Source organism: Salmo salar, chromosome ssa29 (genome assembly GCF_905237065.1).
Source record: "Salmo salar chromosome ssa29, Ssal_v3.1, whole genome shotgun sequence".
In the NCBI taxonomy this organism is placed as follows: domain Eukaryota; kingdom Metazoa; phylum Chordata; class Actinopteri; order Salmoniformes; family Salmonidae; genus Salmo; species Salmo salar.
The window spans coordinates 13,151,434-13,171,347 of NC_059470.1; the positions used below are offsets into that span (position 1 = coordinate 13,151,434).

Consider the following 19,914-nt stretch of genomic DNA (forward strand, 5'->3'; position numbering starts at 1 on the left):
TATATTTTACTTAACTGAGAGCCGTCTATTTTCATTGTAGAGAAATCCGATTTTCTCCAGGTATTCCTCATTATAAATAACGTTTATTCACTTACCATTGAAAGAAATGGTCAGTTCCGGTCTGCTTAATAGGGTGGCTTTCCCATAGGTACCAATGCATTCGCAACTGTGTCTGGTCTGCTTAGTTCATTGACAGTACATGAACCACATAAATTGAGGGAGTGGGATGTCTCGCTTCCTTTTTCGTCTCTGGTCCAGCCATCGTGAGAAATATGAAACATTTTACGCACGCGCATCCATAGCACGTCCACACACAAGGCAGCGGGAGGTGAGTCGGGGTAAGAAGTCTAGCTACTAAACTAAGCAGGAAGTGGATAAAATACCAGTACTGTTTGTAAATATGTGAAAATGCCATTGTTTAGCCGAGAAGAGTGTTTTTGTTAGCGAGCTGTCTTCTAAAACTGAAATTCACATTGGTTAGGACTTGACAGGCAATGTTAGCTAGCAGCAAGCTATGCTGTCACTTGGCACGTTAAAGGTTGTAACGGAAAGGTTTAGCCTCTATGTCTCTGGGTTTAGCTAGCAATGCTAGTCAATTAATAATGGGAATGACTGAATTTGTATTGCTAGTTTAATGGTGTTGTCGATAAAGATGAATATGTCCTTTCAAAACGTTGGTATAAGATAAATGTTGTCTACAGTGGGGTGACAAAATGTAACTAAAGACGTGAGCTGACTACAGTAAAATGAACAGTAAAATGAATGATGGCTAAAGCCATGTGACAAAGTACAGTCAAGTTTTTGAGAATGTGATATAGGTAGGGAGGTACGCCGCAAGGTCACTTAACCCAATTTTTGTTTTGAAGGTTTTTTTATTTGGTACACACATCCTATCAACTGTACTTTTTATTAGGAACTTTTTGGCTGTACTAGTCGCTAAACCATTGAACAATCAGAGGCTGTGTGTGGGAGTTTGGTCAGGGGTAACGAGGTATGCGCGTTCAGTCATTCATTGATTGAGTGCAACATTTTCCGTTCTGTTGTAAACTCATTTTTCTAACTAAACCAGGTGTTTCCTCATAATGTCAAAATGACTCAGAAATGGCTCTTGCAGTAAACTATTTTTCTCCAGGTTCTAACCCATTGATCACACCTACAACGTCATTGCGTTTGGTACACCAGAAGTATATGCATTTCCAATGGAACGCTTCGTTTGCCTTGCAACATTGCGTTGCAGAGGCAGTTGCAGTGAGTTCTGTTGGTTTAGCAACAAAACCCAGGAGTGTGCAACTATGGGTCAAAGCAGATATTGTTAACTTAAGCAATATTTCGTCTCCAATGTTTATTAAAAACGCAAATAAATGTGCACAATGAGCACTTGTCTCAAATGCATCATTACAGTTGTTGGTTAGCTAGCTAGAGATTAGCATTGGCATGAAAAATCTGTCAAAACACCTCAATACAAGACATGATATCAATAACAAGATGAAAGTTTCTTGTCTGTCTTGCTAGCAATCTGGACACACAGAATCACAACAACAGGCTGACTTCTACCCCATGGAAGCACACACACATTGTTTTTGTGACGTTGTCAGCTAACCTGTCTACGTTGGATTAGTCAAACATATGCATCAAATTGGTAGCAGAAGGCAAATGTTGAACTTTTGTTGCACACATATCAAGATGATGCAGCGTACCATTTTGCACAAGCATTTCGCTACACCCGCAATAACATCTGCTAACCATGTGTATGTGATCAATAACATTTGATTTGAATGATGCTGTAGGTGTGATGCCTCGATCACATGCAGGGTGCAACAAAAGTTCAACATATGCACCACACAGAACGCACTGCAACTGCACTACAATGTAGTGCTGCAAGGCAAACGCAGGGTTCCGTTGGAAATGAATGTACTTCTGCTGGTGTACCAAAACACAATGACGCTGTAGGCTAATAAAACTGTCAGCAGGTCTATGGCAGGAAGGATGTGTCTCCTTAGCTCTCCCATGCAGGTTTACCTCTGTCATCCATAGCTTCTGACACACTCACTACATTGCATCTTATGGCAGTCTCCTGATCTATTGGGATTGGCATAGTGAGTAAGGAATACTGTAAAAAATGTATCTATTACTAGCCCACAATATGTTGTCTTACATCAAATAGCATTTTTCTTCTTTAAAGACACTGCACTGCTAGTACACCAAGACCAATGCATATGCGTACACACATCCATAAACATGTCATAATGGGACCCACTATTGAAGTAATTTCATAATGAAATTGTTCTAGGTGTATATTTTACCCATAAGTAAGCTTTCCTGTCAGCTGTCGTATGTTCATATCCCTTCTGACACATACTGGGCTGGGCTGTGTGTAATTAAGACCTATTTACAGTTCCTTCAGAAAGTATTGCACCCCTTGACTTTTTCCCCCACATTTTGTTACAAACTGGGTTTAAAATTGATTTAATTGTCATTTTTGGTCAACAATCTACACAAAGTACTCTCTAATGTGAAAGCTGAAGAAAAATTCTAACATTTATTGAAAATGAATGAAATATAAAACACTATCTTGATTAGATACAGTTGAAGTCGGAAGTTTACATACACCTTAGCCAAATACATTTAAACTCAGTTTTTTACAATTCCTTTTAATCCTAGTAAAAAATCCCTGTTTTAGGTCAGTTAGGATCACCACTATTTTATTTTAAGAATGTGAAATGTCAGAATAATAGTAGAGAATTATTTCAGCTTTTATTTTTTCATCACATTCCCAGTGGGTCAGAAGACTACATGCACTCAATTAGTATTTGGTAGCATTGCCTTTAAATTGTTTAACTTGGGTCAAACTTTTAGGGTAGCCTTCCACATTCCTCCTGACAGAGCTGGTGTAACTGAGTCAGGTTTGTAGGCCACCTTGCTCGCACACGTTTTTTCAGTTCTGCCCACAAATTTTCTATAGGATTGGGGTCAGGGCTTTATGATGGCCACTACAATACCTTGACTTTGTTGTCCTTAAGCCATATTTCCACAACTTTGGAAGTATACTTGGTGTCATTGTCCATTTGGAAGACCCATTTGCGACCAAGCTTTAACTTCCTGACTGATGTCTTGAGGTGTTGCTTCAATATATCCACATAATTTCCCTTCCTCATGATGCCATCTATTTTGTGACGTGCACCAGTCCCTCCTGCAGCAAAGCACCCCCACAACATGATGCTGCCACCCCCGTGCTTCACGGTTGGGATGGTGTTCTTCGGCTTGCAAGCTTCCCACTTTTTCCTCCAAACATAACAATGGTCATTATGGCCAAACAGTTCTATTTTTGTTTCATCAGACCAGAGGACATTTCTCCAAAAAGTACGATCTTTGTCCCCATGTGCAGTTGCAAACCCTCGTCTGGCTTTTTTTTGCGGTTTTGGAACAGTGGCTTCTTCCTTGCTGAGTGGCCTTTCAGGTTATGTCAATATAGGACTCGTTTTATTGTGGATATAGATACTTTGTACCTGCTTTCTCCAGCATCTCCACAAGGTCCTTTGCTGTTTTTCTGGGATTGATTTGCACTTTCCTCACCAAAGTACGTTCATCTCGAGGAGACAGAATGTGTCTCCTTCCTGAGCGGTATGACGGCTGCGTGGTCCCATGGTGTTTATACTTGCGTACTATTGTTTGTACATATGAACGTGGTACCTTCAGACGTTTGGAAATTGCTCCCAAGGATGAACCAGACTTGTGGAGGTCTACAATTTTTTTTTCTGATGTCTTGGCTGATTTCTTTTGATTTTCCCATGATGTCAAGCAAAGAGGCACTGAGTTTGAAGGTAGGCCTTGAAATACGTCCACAGGTACACCTCCAATTGACTCAAATGATGTCAATTAGCCTATCAGAAGCTTCTAAAGCCATGACACAATTTTCTGTAATTTTCCAACCTGTTTAAAGGCACAGTCAAATTAGTGTATGTAAACTTCTGACCCAGGACCCCCAAAAAGTTTTTCAGTATTACTTATGTACGTTGTTGTAATACTGACAAAAATAATACAAATTCAACACATCACTGAGTACCCCTCTTTATATTTTCAAGCATGGTGGTGGCTGCCTCATGTTATGGTTATGCTTGTCATCAGCAAGTACTAGGGAGTTTTTTTAGGATAAAAATAAACAGAACACAGCTAAGCACAGGCAGAATCCTAGAGGAAACAGGAAGCATGTTTGGAAAATGTTTTATTCTGTACAGGCTTCCTTTTTTCACTCTGTCATTTAGGTTAGTATTGTGCAGTAACTGCAATGTTGTTGATCCATCCTCAGTTTTCTCATATCACAACCATTAAACTCTGTAACTGTTTTAAAATCCTGGTGAAATCCCTGAGCAATTTCCTTCTTCTCCGGCAACTGAGTAGGAAGGACGCCTTTAACTTTGTATTGACTGTGTCTATTGATACACCATCCAAAGCCTAATTAATAACTTCACCATGTTTAAAGGGATATTCAGCGTATGCTTTTTCTACCAATCGGTGCCCTTTGCGAGGCATTGAAAAACTTCCCTGGTCTTTGTGGTTGAATCTGTCCTTGAAATTCACTACATGATATGGTGTGGGGTATAAAGATGGGGTAGTCATTCAAAAATCTTGTTAACCATTATTATTGAACATGCAACTTATTGTGTGATTTGAAAAGCACATTTTTACTCCTGAACTTATTTAGGCTTGCAATAACAAAGGGGTTGAATACTTATTGACTTGACACATTTCATACTTTCATTTTAATTAATTTCGAGAATGTTCTACAAACAAAATTCCACTGACATTATGGGGTATAGTGTTGATAAGGCTGTAACACAACAAAATGTGGAACAAGTAAAGGGGTGTGAATACTTTCTGAAGGCACTGTAATTAGACTTGATTTGACGGAAAAACATTTAGGTTTTATTGTTACGTGGTAAGCCAAACCATCCAAAGAAGATCAGTGACTTATAAGTGAACGCAGCTATTTAGGATCTACTTGATTTGTTAGCTTTTTGATAAAATCTTCAGAGTTAAGCAGAACTATGAAGGCCTGCCTTCCCTAAAAGGCAGTTTACCTTTTTAAAGGTGATACTTATTCACCTGCCTACCCTGTTCCTCTCATCTACCCACCCCAGCCACTAGCACATACTGTCATATTTGATTCACAATCCAGCTGAGAAAGTCTAGTTTTCTTCATCTGAGGGCCGGAGAGGCGTTGGAAACCAAACATGTTTGATTTAGAGAAATGCGTTGTGCCTGTATGTTTAGGAGCTGGAAAATCATTAGATGAACAGTTTCCAGCCTTCTCAGCCGCTAATCCAAGAACACGCCGGGGTGCTGTAGGAACATATCTCCACTCTGCGGTTGTGATCTGAGCTGTGGCTTGTTTTCTTTGGCTCCACTGGAGGAAATCAAGCAGCCCCATTGTGAAATGATCAGTCATGACTAGGCGTTGTGTAACAATATCAATGCACCACCGACACGGCTGATGGAGCACTCGACATGGGCTACTTTATTGAGTATTGCTTTCGTCATACAGAAGAAAAGGCGAAAGTCGAACACATCCCTCTTGAGTTCTTATCAAGACTTCTTGTCTCTCTGCGTTTATTTTCCTTTCCGCTTTCCTTCAGGAATTGAATTGGCTCAGCACTTTATCCGTCAAGGTAAACAAATCTCCCTTTAAGTCTCCAAAGGCCTAGAGAAACTAATATAAAAAAGGCATTTGTGTCACAATTTCCTATGGTTATGATGCACAATTTTCGAAACACTTAGGGTATTTACTTGAAAGCAGAATTGTTACCGCTGCTCAACTAGGCAGGCATCAAATAAGCAGTGTTACTTTGATTTAACTCTTTGGATAGCCTACTCTTTGGCCAACAATCGTATTGATTTAAAGTTTAAACCGCATTAAGCTCTGTGCAGCCTCATTTGGTACATCTAATTATACACTGACCCACAAATGCTGTTTGGCGCCAATGTTCCCTCTAAGCTGCGAGCAGCTCCCTGGGACTGCCGTGCACAAGAAATATCAGCACGAGATTGAACTTCACTCAACTTTCTAGAGTTTTCCCTGTTAACACTATCAATGTTTCCCTTTACTGTGGGAATTGTGAGCGAATCACCACAATATTAGCAACTTTCAATGGAACATACCTAAACAAAATGAACTATGCAAGAGACGTTGTAGGCAGAACACATAGTAGGATTCTATTGCATTGACAGGGAGGACTCAGGCCCATACTCTACACAGACCGGTGCGCCATAACCAATCAGAGCTGCAGTAGGCCTAAATGCAAGTAGACCATTGCCATATATGGATCTGTGCCATTCACTTTAAACTGGACTGTTTTTACAGAATGAGCGGTCGTGAGTAGACACGCTTGTTTGAGATCAAAGTAAGAGCGACGTCTTGTAGCGACGTGTCTACATTTGTTCATATCCTTTGCTATACTGCTATACTGAACAAAAACTATGAACTCAACATGCAACAATTAAAAAAATATTATACTGAGTTCATATAAGGAACTCGGTCAATTCATTAGGCCCTAATCTATGGATTTCACATGATTGGGAATAGGTCACAGATATCTTTTTTTTTTTTTAAAGGTGACTGGGAATAGGTCACAGATACCTTTTTAAAAGAGGCAGGGGCGTGGATCAGAAAACTAGTCAGTATCTGCTGTGACCATTTACCTCATGCAATGCGACATCTCCTTTGCATATTATTTTAACTAAAATTATATTTGTATATCAAGTTAGCATCGAGTTGATCCGGCTGTTGATTGTGGAATGTTGTCCCATTCCTCTTCAATGGCTGTGTCAAGTTGCTGGATATTGGAGAGAACTGGAACACGCTGTCGTACACGTCGATCCAGAGCATCCCAAACATGCTCCACGGGTGACATGTCTGGTGTGTATTCAGGCCATGGAAGGACTGGGTCATTTTTCAGGTTCCAGGAATTGTGTGGAGATCCTTGCGACATGGTGCCGTGCATTATCATGCTGAAACGTGATGGAACAACAATGGGCCTCAGGATCTCATCACGGTATCTCTGTGCATCCAAATTGCCATCGATAAAATGCAATAGTTTGTTGTCCGTAGCTTATGCCTGCCAAAACCATAACCCCACCGCCACCATGGGGCACTCTGTTCACAACGTAGACATCCGCAAACCGCTCCCCTACACAACGCCATACACGTGGTCTGCGGTTGTGAGGGTGGTTGGACGTACTGCCAAATTCTCTAAAACGATGTTGGAGGCAGCTTGAATTAACATTCAATTCTCTGGCAACAGCTCTGGTAGAAATTATTGCAGTCAGCAATGCCAATTGCACGCTCCCTCAAAACATGACATCTATGGCATTGTGTTGTGACAACTGCACATTTTAGAGTGGCCTTTTATTGTCCCCAGCACAAGGTGCAACTAGGGCTGTTGCGGTGACCATTTTACCGCCACACCGGTGTTCACTAGTCATGAAGTTAGTCAAATTCCACATGACCGTTTATTCACGCTAATTAGGCTTCTCCAAGCTCTGATGCTGTGGATGGTCATTAGTAGCCTACCAAACTTGCTAACTGCCTGGTACTCAGCACTCTATTGTCCCTCTAATCATTCTGGCATCAATGCAAATGTTATCGAAAAGCCTAATCAAACACTTCATGAGAGCCCATGAGCTCATGTTGCGCTACATTTCTATAGGCTATGCAATTGTGTGAGAAAACAGAGTGATAGCCTCTATTAAAAAGATGATCCCATCAGCTTTCTATAGGCTAGACCTACTATATTTATTTTCTTAACTTTCCTAATACTAAGCACATTGCTTCTCTTTACAACAGGAGTATAGTCTACCTGGCTGGCATGAAAACTAACCATGGGAAAAGTGTCCTCCATTCGCTATTTAAGTGCATAGATTACGTAATTTTTTTTCCCCTGCTCCTGTTTTGAGACAAGTACAGAGTAATGGTCCATTCTAAATCAAAACAAATTTCACACATATGTAAATACAATATTAAATCAAGAATAGTCTGATGGGTCATTGGTGACAATATTAGCCTATCACTTGTGAATTCTATATTATCACTTGTGAATGATGCCCAGCGTAAGGCAAGAAACAACTTTTTAGAATCGTAGTTGCACACCTAATGTAGCCTAGCCCATAGGCCTATATGTTTTGCAAGGGTTTGTATCACAACTAAGGTGGCCAAATAACAAAATTAAGCACATCAATCCGCTTACAATGGGCGTAGAGCCTAACTGGCATACTTAAGCAGTGTGTGTGTTTTCAAGTTTAGGAAAGATCATTTTCACCATAAAATACACCTTTTTATAGTAAAAGCATTACATGCATAATCACATTATTGGTTACTTTTGATTGTGGTGTTTTTCTGCTAATAGAACAGTTGTGCTTGTAGCCTACTACCTTGTGTGCATTGCTGTGCTTATAATGTGAAGAAATGGCCTAATAGTTGATAAACATTTTAAGTTAAGCTAAACGTTCTGATCTGTGTCAGCCACATTGCGTAAAAAAAGTTTTTGTGATGCTAGTGGTTGTATTAATTTGGCATCTATCGCATCCCACAACTGTCCCTGACTATGTTTTGGAATATTTATTTCTCACACAGAATAGAATAGATCAACTTTTGCACTATAGGGGATAGTAGATTGACATAGGCTAGTGCTTTTGCTGTTCATTAGGCCTAGTCATCTTGATGGCTGACGAAAGGTAAATGTGGACAGTTCTTCCAATATCTTCAATATGCACCTCCGGAATTGGATAAGGATCAAAGCAAATCAAATTTTATTAGTCACATACACATGGTTAGCAGATGTTAATGCGAGTGTAGCGAAATGCTTGTGCTTCTAGTTCCGACAGTGCAGTAATATCTAACAAGTAATCTAACGTTCACAACGACTACCTTATACACACAAGTATAAGGGGATGGAATAAGAAAATATATATATCTCAGGAAAAAAGAAACGTCCCTTTTTCAGGACCCTGTCTTTCAATGATAATTTGTAAAAATCCAAATGACTTCACAGATCTTCATTGTAAAGGGGTTAAACACTGTTTCCCATGCTTGTTCAATGAACCATAAACAATTAATGACCATGCACCTGTGGAACGGTCATTAACCTCACTAGGGTAGGGGGCACTATTTTCACCTCCGGATGAAAAGCGTGCCCAAAGTAAACTGCCTGCTACTCAGGCCCAGAAGCTAGGATATGCATAGTTTCCAAAACTGTTAAAATAATGTGTGAGTATAACAGAACTGATATGGCAGGCGAAGACCTGAGAAGAATCCATCCAGGAAGTGGGATTTTTTTTTAGTTTTCTATTAAATGCCATTACAGTATCCATTGACTTAGGACTCAAATTGCACTTCCTATGGCTTCCACTAGATATCAAGTCTTTAGAAATTGTTTCAGGCTTGTATTCTGAAAAATTAGTAAGACCACTTTGAATGAATGGACACTGCAGTGTCCCAGAGGTTTTTAATGCGCACGACCGAGAGCACGCCGTTCTTGTTTTCCTTTTATATTGACGAAGCTATTGTCCGGTTGAAATGTTATTGATTATGACTAAAAACAACCTGAGGATTTATTCTAAACATCGTTTGACATGTTTCTACGAACTTTACTGATACTTTTCGGATTTTTCGTCTGTCTGCCTTTGAGCCTGTGGATTAGTGAACAAAACACGCGAACAAAACTGAGGTTTTTGGATATAAAGAGGGACTTTATCGAACAAAACAAACATTTGAGTAAATGGGAGTCTTGTGAGTGCAACCATAAGAAGATCATCAAAGGTAAGTGATTAATTTTATCACTGTTTGACTTGTGTAACTCCTACTTGGCTGGTAATGATTTGTCTGCTGGGCGCTGTTCTCAGATAATCGCATGGTATGCTTTCGCCGTAAAGCCTTTTTGAAATCTGACACCGTGGTTGGACTAACAAGAAGTTAATCTTTAACCTCTCTAGGGTAGGTGGCACCAAATCGTCCCACCTACGTAACAGCCAGTGTAATCCCGTGGCGCGTTATTCAAAAACCTCAGAAATGCAAAAACTTCAATTTTTCAAACATATGACTATTTTACACCAATTTAAAGACAAGACTCTCGTTAATCTAACCACACTGTCCGATTTCAAAAAGGCTTTACAACGAAAGCAAAACATTAGATTATGTCAGCAGAGTACCCAGCCAGAAATAATCAGACACCCATTTTTCAAGCTAGCATATAATGTCACATAAACCCAAACCACAGCTAAATGTAGCACTGACCTTTTGATCTTCATCAGATGACAACCCTAGGACATTATGTTATACAATACATGCATGTTTTGTTCAATCGAGTTCATATTTATATCAAAAACCAGCTTTTTACATTAGCATGTGACTAGCATGTGACTAGCATTCCCACCGAACACTGCCGGTGAATTTACTAAATTACTCACGATAAACATTCACAAAAAGCATAACAATTATTTTAAGAATTATAGATACAGAACTCCTCTATGCACTCTATGTCCGATTTTTAAAATAGCTTTTCGGTGAAAGCACATTTTGCAATATTCTCAGTAGATAGCCCGGCATCACAGGGCTAGCTATTTAGACACCCAGCAAATGTAGCACTCACCAAAGTCAGATTTACTATAAGAAAAATGTTATTACCTTTGCTGTCTAAGTCAGAATGCACTCCCAGGACTTCTACTTCAATAACAAATGTTGGTTTGGTTCAAAATAATCCATAGTTATATCCAAACAGCGGCGTTTTGTTCGTGCGTTCAAGACACTATCCGAAAGGGTAAATAAGGGTGACGAGCATGGCGCAATTCGTGACAAAAGAATTCTAAATATTCCATTACCGTGCTTCGAAGCATGTCAACCGCTGTTTAAAATCAATTTTTATGCCATTTTTCTCATTAAAAAAACGATAATATTCCGACCGGGAATCTGCGTTTAGGTAAACAGACGAAAGAAAATAAAGCATTCGGTCGACTCGGGCACGCGCCTAAGCCCATAGTACTCTGATCGGCCACTTGCCAAAAGCGATAATGTGTTTCAGCCAGAGCCTGCCTCGATATCGTTCAGCTTTTTCCCGGGCTCTGAGAGCCTATGGGAGCCGTAGGAAGTGTCACGTTAGAGCAAAGATCCTCAGTCTTCAATAAAAAGAGCCAAGATGAAACACAACTTCTCAGACAGGCCACTTCCTGCATGGAATCTTCTCAGGTTTTGGCCTGCCATTTGAGTTCTGTTATACTCACAGACACCATTCAAACAGTTTTAGAAACTTTAGGGTGTTTTCTATCCAAAGCCAATAATTATATGCATATTCTAGTTACTGGGCAGGAGTAGTAACCAGATTAAATTGGGTACGTTTTTTATCCGGCCGTGTCAATACTGCCCCCTAGCCCTAACAGGTTAAACCGATGTATAACACTTGTATGTTTTAATGAATTTTTATAATGAGTATTTCTGTTTTTGAATTTGGCGCTCTGCAATTTCACTGGATGTTGGCCAGGTGGGACGGTAGCGTCCCACACCCCCTAGAGAGGTTAAGATACTAACAGCTTACAGACGGTAGGCAATTACGGTCACGGTTATGAAAACTTAGCACACCAAAAGAAAGATACCCAGGGTCCCTGCACATCTGCTTGAACGTGCCTTGGGCATGCTACAAGGAGGCATGAGGACTGCAGATGTGGCCCGTCAGAGTCCAGGACCCAGTTGCACAGGCTGGGGTTGAGACCCAGGGTCTTGAGCATAATGATGAGTAATCTGAATAACTCTAAATTAAGCATGTACTGTAGGAGTACCTATGTCTTTGTTAATCGCTCAATGGAGAATAGCCGCATGTACGCACTCCCTCAAATCGTTTGGAGAAAATATCCTTTCTATTTTATTCAGCATTGTGTTCTTCATACTATAATATAAAATAATGCCACGGAATTCTAAGTCAATTAGACCAGCAGTTATTTGCTTGACATTCACCGGCTGACAACATTTCTTTACCGTCACAGCCCTAGGTCCACCTGTCTAATGATCATGCGGTTTAATCAGGGGCGAAAATCTGATCAACTTTGGAGGGGACAATTACATGAAATTTTCTCAAGAGCAATTCCTGAGGGGGACACCAAAAGTAGTGCTGTAACACATAGCCTACATTGTAATATGGTAAATGTATATTGAGGAACCAAAGAAATAAGGTGTTTGCCGTACTCCTAACTACCGGTACCCAAAACTACACAACTAATCACAACAGCAATACCATTGCCTTTAACAAATCTTAGTTCAGTCACCAGTTTAAGTTGAGAGTGGGGGTATCCATGGCATTTTCCAATTATGTTCCTATTTTACAAGTAAAAAAAATGGAGAACCTTTCATAATGTTGCCAAACAAAGACTCAACAAACTTACCTGAGACTCCCTGTCTCTGCCAGTCTGTCCCTGCATATCTGTCCCCAACTCTGCTGTCTGTGTGCCATCTGTTGCCTGCTCTGCCTAATGACATCATTGTGAAACATTTCCATTAGAATTTCATTTCGTTCTTATGAACATTTTATCAACTAGTCTTTGAGATATTAGGCTACTAGGGTTCTTACTATGCGTTTTGGTGTATTGAAAAATACTATGATGTCCGTCTTTTATTTTTCTGCCATTTTTCTACCTGGCTGGCCGGCTGGCTGGCTACACACACACACAGTGTGTAGGTTATTTACAGTAGGAGATGGGCTTCTATCATTCTATTTGGGCTTCGATCTAAAAGGTAGCTAGCAAATGTGAAACGGATTAAAATGACAAGAGTTGACAGCTGTATGAGTTCACCATTTACACAACATATGCTGCAACCTTTTGTAATTTTAATAGTTTGTTTCATATTGGCTGGCTTCCAACAATAGCTGAATTTGCAAAGCTAGCGAGCACAAATTCCGTTTCAGTGGTGTTTGCTATAATCTTTGCTACCCGGGTTAAATAAAGGCGAAATAAAATAAATAAATAAAAGTTCCCTTGCGACAATTTAGCTTTTGCAACGAGACCATTAAATATATTTAAGACAATGGTAGAAGAGTGTAGTTCAGTTTGGACTTCTGTTTATTGCTAACCTTATCACAGGGACTTTGAAGCACTAACTTACATCATCTGCATGCTGACCTTGGAATAAATTGACGATAGCAAAGATTCCATCTTTGACCACGCCACATAAATGGAATAGGTACTAGCTAGCTTAATAGTTAATATTTGCGCGCTAGCTCTGCATATTCAGCTAGTGTGTGTGCGCGATTGACTAGATTAACCTCACGTCAGTTACATTCATTGAGTGCCTTTCAGACAGTAGACACGACCCCTCTGTTACCTTGCCAACTAAGGAACTGGCAGTGGATCAAACCATTGCGACCCCCCCACTCTTTGCCTCACAATCTTTTGAAACTTAAAAACGCGCTATTAAGTGTCTATAATCAGCACAATTGCTTTCATTGCGTATTATTAATACTATTTAAATTACATAGTTATGTTTCAGTGATATATTGGGGGGGGACAAATCATATTTTTCCCAGGATGGGGGGGTCGTGTCCCCCCCAGGGGACCCCCTGGGATTTCCGCCCCTGGGTTTAATCAGTGTCTTGATATGCCACACCTGTCAGGGGGATGAATTATCTTGGCAAAGGAGAAACGCTCACTAACAGGGATGTAAACACATTTGTGCACAAAATTTGAGAGCGAAGCATTTTGTGCCTCTGGGATCTTTTATTTCAGCTCATGAAACATGGGACCAACACTTAACATGTTGCGTTTTATATTTTTGTTCAGTGTAGTTAGTGAGTTATTAGCCCAGTTATAGATCATTTTCCGTCAGCAATGGGGGAGTGATTGCTTCCTACAAGAACAGAAAATCTGTGCATTCTTTGACACCTTTGAAAAACAAGTCAGGTAAAGAGCTTTTTTTCTGTTGTATTTTGAGACCGGCTTGAATAACCTAGGTAGCCAATAGGCAGAAGGAAGCATAATCTGATTCTCTGTAATAGTGCTATGGGAAAAATTATGCATTTTATTTTGTAAAGTGGTTTCTTGCATCAGAACACATTTTTCAGTCACCTTGTTTGAAGGACATGTTTCATGGAATGTAGACCTACATTGAGCACCACACATTGGCTGCTACTGTAGGCTGAATGATAGAACAGCTATTTCCATGTTAAAATGTAATGGGATGCATTTCTTTCCATTTGTATTTGATGGTAGGCCTACATTAAGATCAAATTGCCACAGTAGCCTACTTGACCACTGTTAAAACTAACTTTAAAGCAGGCACAGGCTCAGTGTTCACTGAATTTTCACAATGTTACATTTTGCGCTCAGTGACACAATTTGAGGGAACATTGTTTGGTGCACTTACAACTTTCACCTCCCAGTCTCACTCCGTTTATACTGCCTCCCCTTTCAGTTTCCATTGTGATGCTCTGTCTGTCAGTATGATGTTAGTGCCCAGCATTGCCTTAAACCATGACCTCAATCAGGTCAATCCCATCTCTCTCTGCACATATTGTTCACCTCAGACCAAACATGAAACAAATGATGTGGTCCTTATGAACATCATGAATGTACTGTACTGAAATATCATCATCTGGATGACAATTGCTATTAGGCTATTCATGCCAACATGAATGCGAAAGACTTAGATTCCCTGAGACCATATTCAAAATGTCTAACACTGCTGCAGTACCATTTTCCAAAGATTACATTGAAGACACAAGAAGCATTTTGATTTCCACCTGGAATAGTAATAGCCTATCAAATTCAGCCTACAGCTAGTGTATCATGTTATTCATAGCACATGATTTCCCAGGAATTTGAAAGCCTCTGTGTTTGAGACTGGAGTAAGATTTCATGATCATTGTTCAGATTTTCTCCACGCCCCAGTCTGAGTCTCTTGGGACCAACTTGCGGCCAACTCCGCTTATTACAAAGAGACACCTGGTCAAAGCTTCACATTTACCATTAATGTCTTGTGAGAAAAGTGACTGACATTTTGTACTGCCAATGCAACCTGAGATGCTCTCTGCTCAGCGGACTAACAATGACACATCTTTCTTAGTACCTAATCAGTTATACGGTTTGGTTTCTACATTTGCCTTCACAACAGAAGTTTTTAAGTGGATATGCACTGAATAACATCCATGGGGTCATCCACATTGACATTTGTATAGAGTGGTAGGGTCTGTATGCAGGCCTAAACATTGGCAGGGTCAGTGGTATGCAACAGTTGCTGTAACACTGACCATAGCATGAATCATACAAATGTAAATATACTGAACCAAAATTAATTGTTGCATTTATAAGATTTTACTGAGTTACAGTTCAGAAGGAAACCAGTCAATTGAAATAAATAAATTAGACTGGGCAGGGGTGTATAAGCCCACCCACTTGGCAGCCACGCCCAACCACTGGGGAGCCAGGCCCAGCCGATTATAATTAGTTTTTCCCCACAAAAGGGCTTCATTACAGTTGAGGTCAGTTCGACGTACTGCCAAATTATCTAAAACAACGTTGGAGGTGGCTTATGGTAGAGAAATGAACATTCAATTCTCTGGCAACAGCTCTGGTGGACATTCCTGCAGTCAGCATGCCTATTGCACATTCCCTCAATTTGAGACATCTGTGGCATTGTGTTGTATGACAACTGGATTTTTATTGTCCCCAACACAAGGTGCACCTGTGTAATGATCATGCTGTTTTTATCAGCTTCTTGATATGCCACACCTGTCAGGTGGATGGATTATTTTAGCAAAGGAGAAATGCTCACTAACAGGGATGTAAACACATTTTAGAGATATGTTTGTTGTGCGTATGGGATTTTTTTTATTTCATCTCATGAAACATGGGACCAACACCTTACATATTGCGTTTTTATATTTTTATTCAGTGTAGATTATGATCTGAGAGGTTAGGCTACATAGTGTCCATTGCTGGTGTGTGTGATGGCCAGAAGAGAACATGATTGTGAACCATGACTGTTACTAGTGCATTAAACTATATGGGTCTATTAAAAAAGGACCTCAAATAGGGATTTGGGATTTTTCCTTTGGTGTTTTTGAGAAGCTTACAGAGATTTACCATGCTTTTTGATCTGGATCAAGAGTTTAATTCCTCACCTTCTTTATACCAAAGACTTTCAGCTTTCTATTCAGACTGATGCCAAGTACATATCTAGCTTTCGTATTTGTCTACAAGAGTGATTACATATTTCATTTGGATAATTCAAACACAGTAGTAGATGACAAAAGTCTATTTTGCAGGCAAGGCTATTAGCTCTGACCTCTAGGCTCCATTCCAACATGCCAATGGGGTGTGTTTGGGACTCAGGCCTAGGATGTATGGAAGGTGTGGTAGGCAAAAGTTGGATGATGGATGCTAGTTTCTATGTGTCAAATTGTGTGCTATCAATAGACTACCCACCACACCCCTCCACTCAATAGCCCTTGCTTGCCTCCCTGAGGTAATTGTGCAGAGGAGGCTGGTCTTGTTACAGCAGGAAAATTAAATGCCTTTTACAATGTTCTTGACATTGTCTGTTGTCACAGGATTGTTATGTTGAGCCGCTGAAGTTTCCACTCTGATGCTGCATTTTGTAACCATGTGGGAGGTGGGAATTTACCAGTTGTAAATACCATTTGGATGCATTCATGTGATTTGAACTCATTGAGAAACGCTGATTCGATAAAGGGCCTCGTTGCCAAAATCCCAAATTATCCCTTTATCCAAATAGCTATCGAGACTATTTGCATTGCCTCTTTTTGATCTAACTTTTCTCTCATCACATATGCTGCTGCTACTGTTTATTATCTGTCACTTTATTCCTAGTTATACAGTATACACACCTACCTCAATTACCTGCACATCGACTCGGTACTTGTACCCGTGTATATAGCCAAGTTGTCTATACTTATTGTGTATTTATTATGTTTTTACTTTTATTTTTATTTATTCTTTCTCTCTGTATTGTTGGGAAGGGCCCTTAAGTAAGCATTTCACTGTTAGCCTAACCCTGTTGTTTATGAAGCATGTGACAAATAAAATTTGATTTGATAAGCTAATGGCCAACAAGCTGCGGCAACCATACATTTAAAATACGGCTATCATGCTTGTAAACTAATTATAGAGTTAAAACACAATAATAGATTGCTTTTCATAAATAATGTTTTGTTGCATTTAACTTCTGAAAATGCTGTTATAGAGGCCATTTCTTAGTAGGTGACGTCTGAGTTGACCATGTGGGGTAAGTGGGTGCTCTGGATGATGGACGAGTTTCCAGCTAGTAATTACCAGTTGGAGGGCCGTTCAAGTAGCTTTTTCCCAGTCGTATGTGGTAAATTCCCACTTATGAACGCACCATGACACTACCTCCATAGTTTTGACTGTCATAAATGGGGCGTGCCTGTAGACACGGTACATCGCCCAATTCATTGGAAGCTTTGGCTTGCTTATATAGAGCGGGTACTACAGGGGTTGCTCAACTAAAAGAATGTGCGGTTATGCTGCAGGATTTAGAGGTCATTTGTAGTTTATTACGGTACCCTGCGTCACTACTTCATTGACCAGACCAGCGCAAGGAGGAGTTGGAGCACTGATTATGCTTTTGGGTTCCAAGGTGCTACTGTGTCTCTAAAAATACACTTTTTTTGTTACTACTTGTCAGTATTACTTACTAAAACTGTTATTACATTAAGGTTTTTATTCTAAGAGAAACTTAGATGACAATGATGGTGTGGAAATGTTAGGATTATTTTTGCTCTTACTGAAGTACTGTTTTCTACTCCCGACCGGTCACGTTGTACAGCGCCTGAGTGGCGCAGCGGTCTAAGGCAGTGCAAACTGCTTTGCTACAGATGCTGGTTTAATACCCGTGCCGGCCGCGACTGGGAGACCCATGAGGTGATAGTAGGCTTTTGATTTCTCTCCCTCCTAAAAACAGAATAAATCATTCTAAATAACAAACTGGCTATATTTACAAATTAGTTACCATGTCTCACCCCATGTTCAAGAATGGCCTTTTTCACACTCACTTTACGTTATTTGAAAACAAAATCATCTCTAAAATATTATTTTTTAAAACAAAGCTATTATTTATAATAATTAATTTAGAATTATATAAAGCCCCTTAGATATTCTCTCAGATATATTAGCGTAGCAGGCTGTGAATTCTGCAAACAGCGTTTCTAGCAGGACAATATATATTGGTCATGGCTCCCGAGTGGCGCACAATGGGGATTGCCTTGCAGTTCTCCAGCTTTATCCACTGACTAGGGAAACGGTCCTGCTGTTCTTAGTGCCTGTCTGCACGTTCAAACTAAAACAATGTAACTAATAATGGTGTGAAAAATGCCGCTTAGATGCAAATATGATTAAATATTAAAGCGTTAGACCTCAGTAAAGGCATCAGCCAAAAGTTATACTTAAATCCGAACTGGATTTAACGAAAAATGACATGAAAAGCGCAAATTTCTAAATCCCAAACTTGAAAAGTAGTTGTGGTTACAATAAAGTATGTAAACAAGATGCTGTGTTTTTATTTACAGTAGTGATGGATAGCTGGTGGCATTTTGAAAACAGCTTTTCAAACACTTGTTTTTCACAAGTGTACTGTAGCAGATGTAGCCCTACAGTATTAGCAGGACAATACTCTTTATAGCCTGGCTATTGTAGGTGTGAACATCCCCCTACTTGACCAGTTACTCTTTGCTTGTAGGCTTGGCAGAGTTACGGATGAATGTTTTCAGTTGATGCCAAACAAGTTCGATCGGGTTTAAATCAGGAGACCTACATGTAGACATTTTTTTTTTTTTAGATATACTGTAGGCCTACCGTAGGTGGTGTTGGTCTTTTTATTTAACCTTTATTTTACTACATGAAGGTCTACTTACTCTGCTGGCGTCTTGACCCAGTTCATGCCCTCATTTGCAATGCAAACCGGGCGGCAATGCAAACCGGGCGGCAGTGTGTTTTCGGTCATTGTCTGCTTTTGGAGAAGAAAAAAAGAAATTTAGCCTAACAGGCAAAATTAGGTACAATACTAGAAATATACATGTAAATAGGCCTAAACATAACAAAATATTGCTATAATCCTTTCCTTGAAAGAAACGATGTGGTCCCAGAAACACCTCTCTGACATAGGGTCCAGCATATTTCTTGATGATTTCTTCCTCAAAGAAATCTCGAGCCATTATACCTGAAAAAGGAGGCAACAGTGAATTATTGTGGAACACATAGCAGTCCGTGATGTGTAGGCTACAATATTTTATTTACCTTTTGCTTTGTAAATAGCCAAACTTACCATCAAATATGGGCCTGGTCCCTGGTGAGAAATTGCCCCCACACATGGAGTTTGAGCGGATGCTTGGGACTCGGCTTGCTTGATCTTCTTCCTTTTTTTCTGTAGCAATTTTGAGCAAATTGCTCAAGGGCCATGGTTGATTCGTCTGTGAAGATGACATCATTGAATGTCTCGCCAGCTTTGATCCATGCCTGGGCCTGCAGGACGCAAAGTTCTGTCATACGAATCATCGGGTCAAAACTACAGAACAGTACAAGACAAGCACACATGGTTAATGTTCTGGAAAAAAGTGTGTGTATGCATGTACACTACCGTTCAAAAGTTTGGAGTCACTTCGAAATGTCCTTGTTTCCAGCTACAATGGACATTAACAATGTCAACACTGTATTTCTGATCAATTTGATGTTATTTTAATAGACAAAAAATGTGGTGTGTGTCTCTTACCGAGCCTTTACATACGTCCACGCAAGTTTCTTCAGCGGTCTTCTGACTGTGATTAGAGTGTTGTGCCGTGATGCCAGCAGATTACAGATGGCCTTTGCCGATCGCTCATCTTCATTCATTAGTGAGTCGATGGCTTGGAT

At 40.0% G+C, this 19,914-nt stretch overlaps 1 protein-coding gene across 4 annotated transcripts in view; it reads left to right on the plus strand.

The window, feature by feature from the left end:
* The first annotated feature begins 234 nt into the window (after positions 1 to 234).
* LOC106590174 (anion exchange protein 2) overlaps positions 235 to 19,914 on the plus strand; it is a 79,769-nt gene continuing 60,089 nt past the window's right edge. For 2 of the 4 annotated variants that reach the window (XM_045710525.1, XM_014180867.2), the window contains exon 1: positions 319 to 338. The gene's annotated coding sequence lies outside the window, so the exon portion shown is untranslated. Of the gene's footprint in view, positions 339 to 19,914 lie in introns of all 4 variants that reach the window. The other 2 variants (XM_014180865.2, XM_014180866.2) reach the window with 2 other exon arrangements.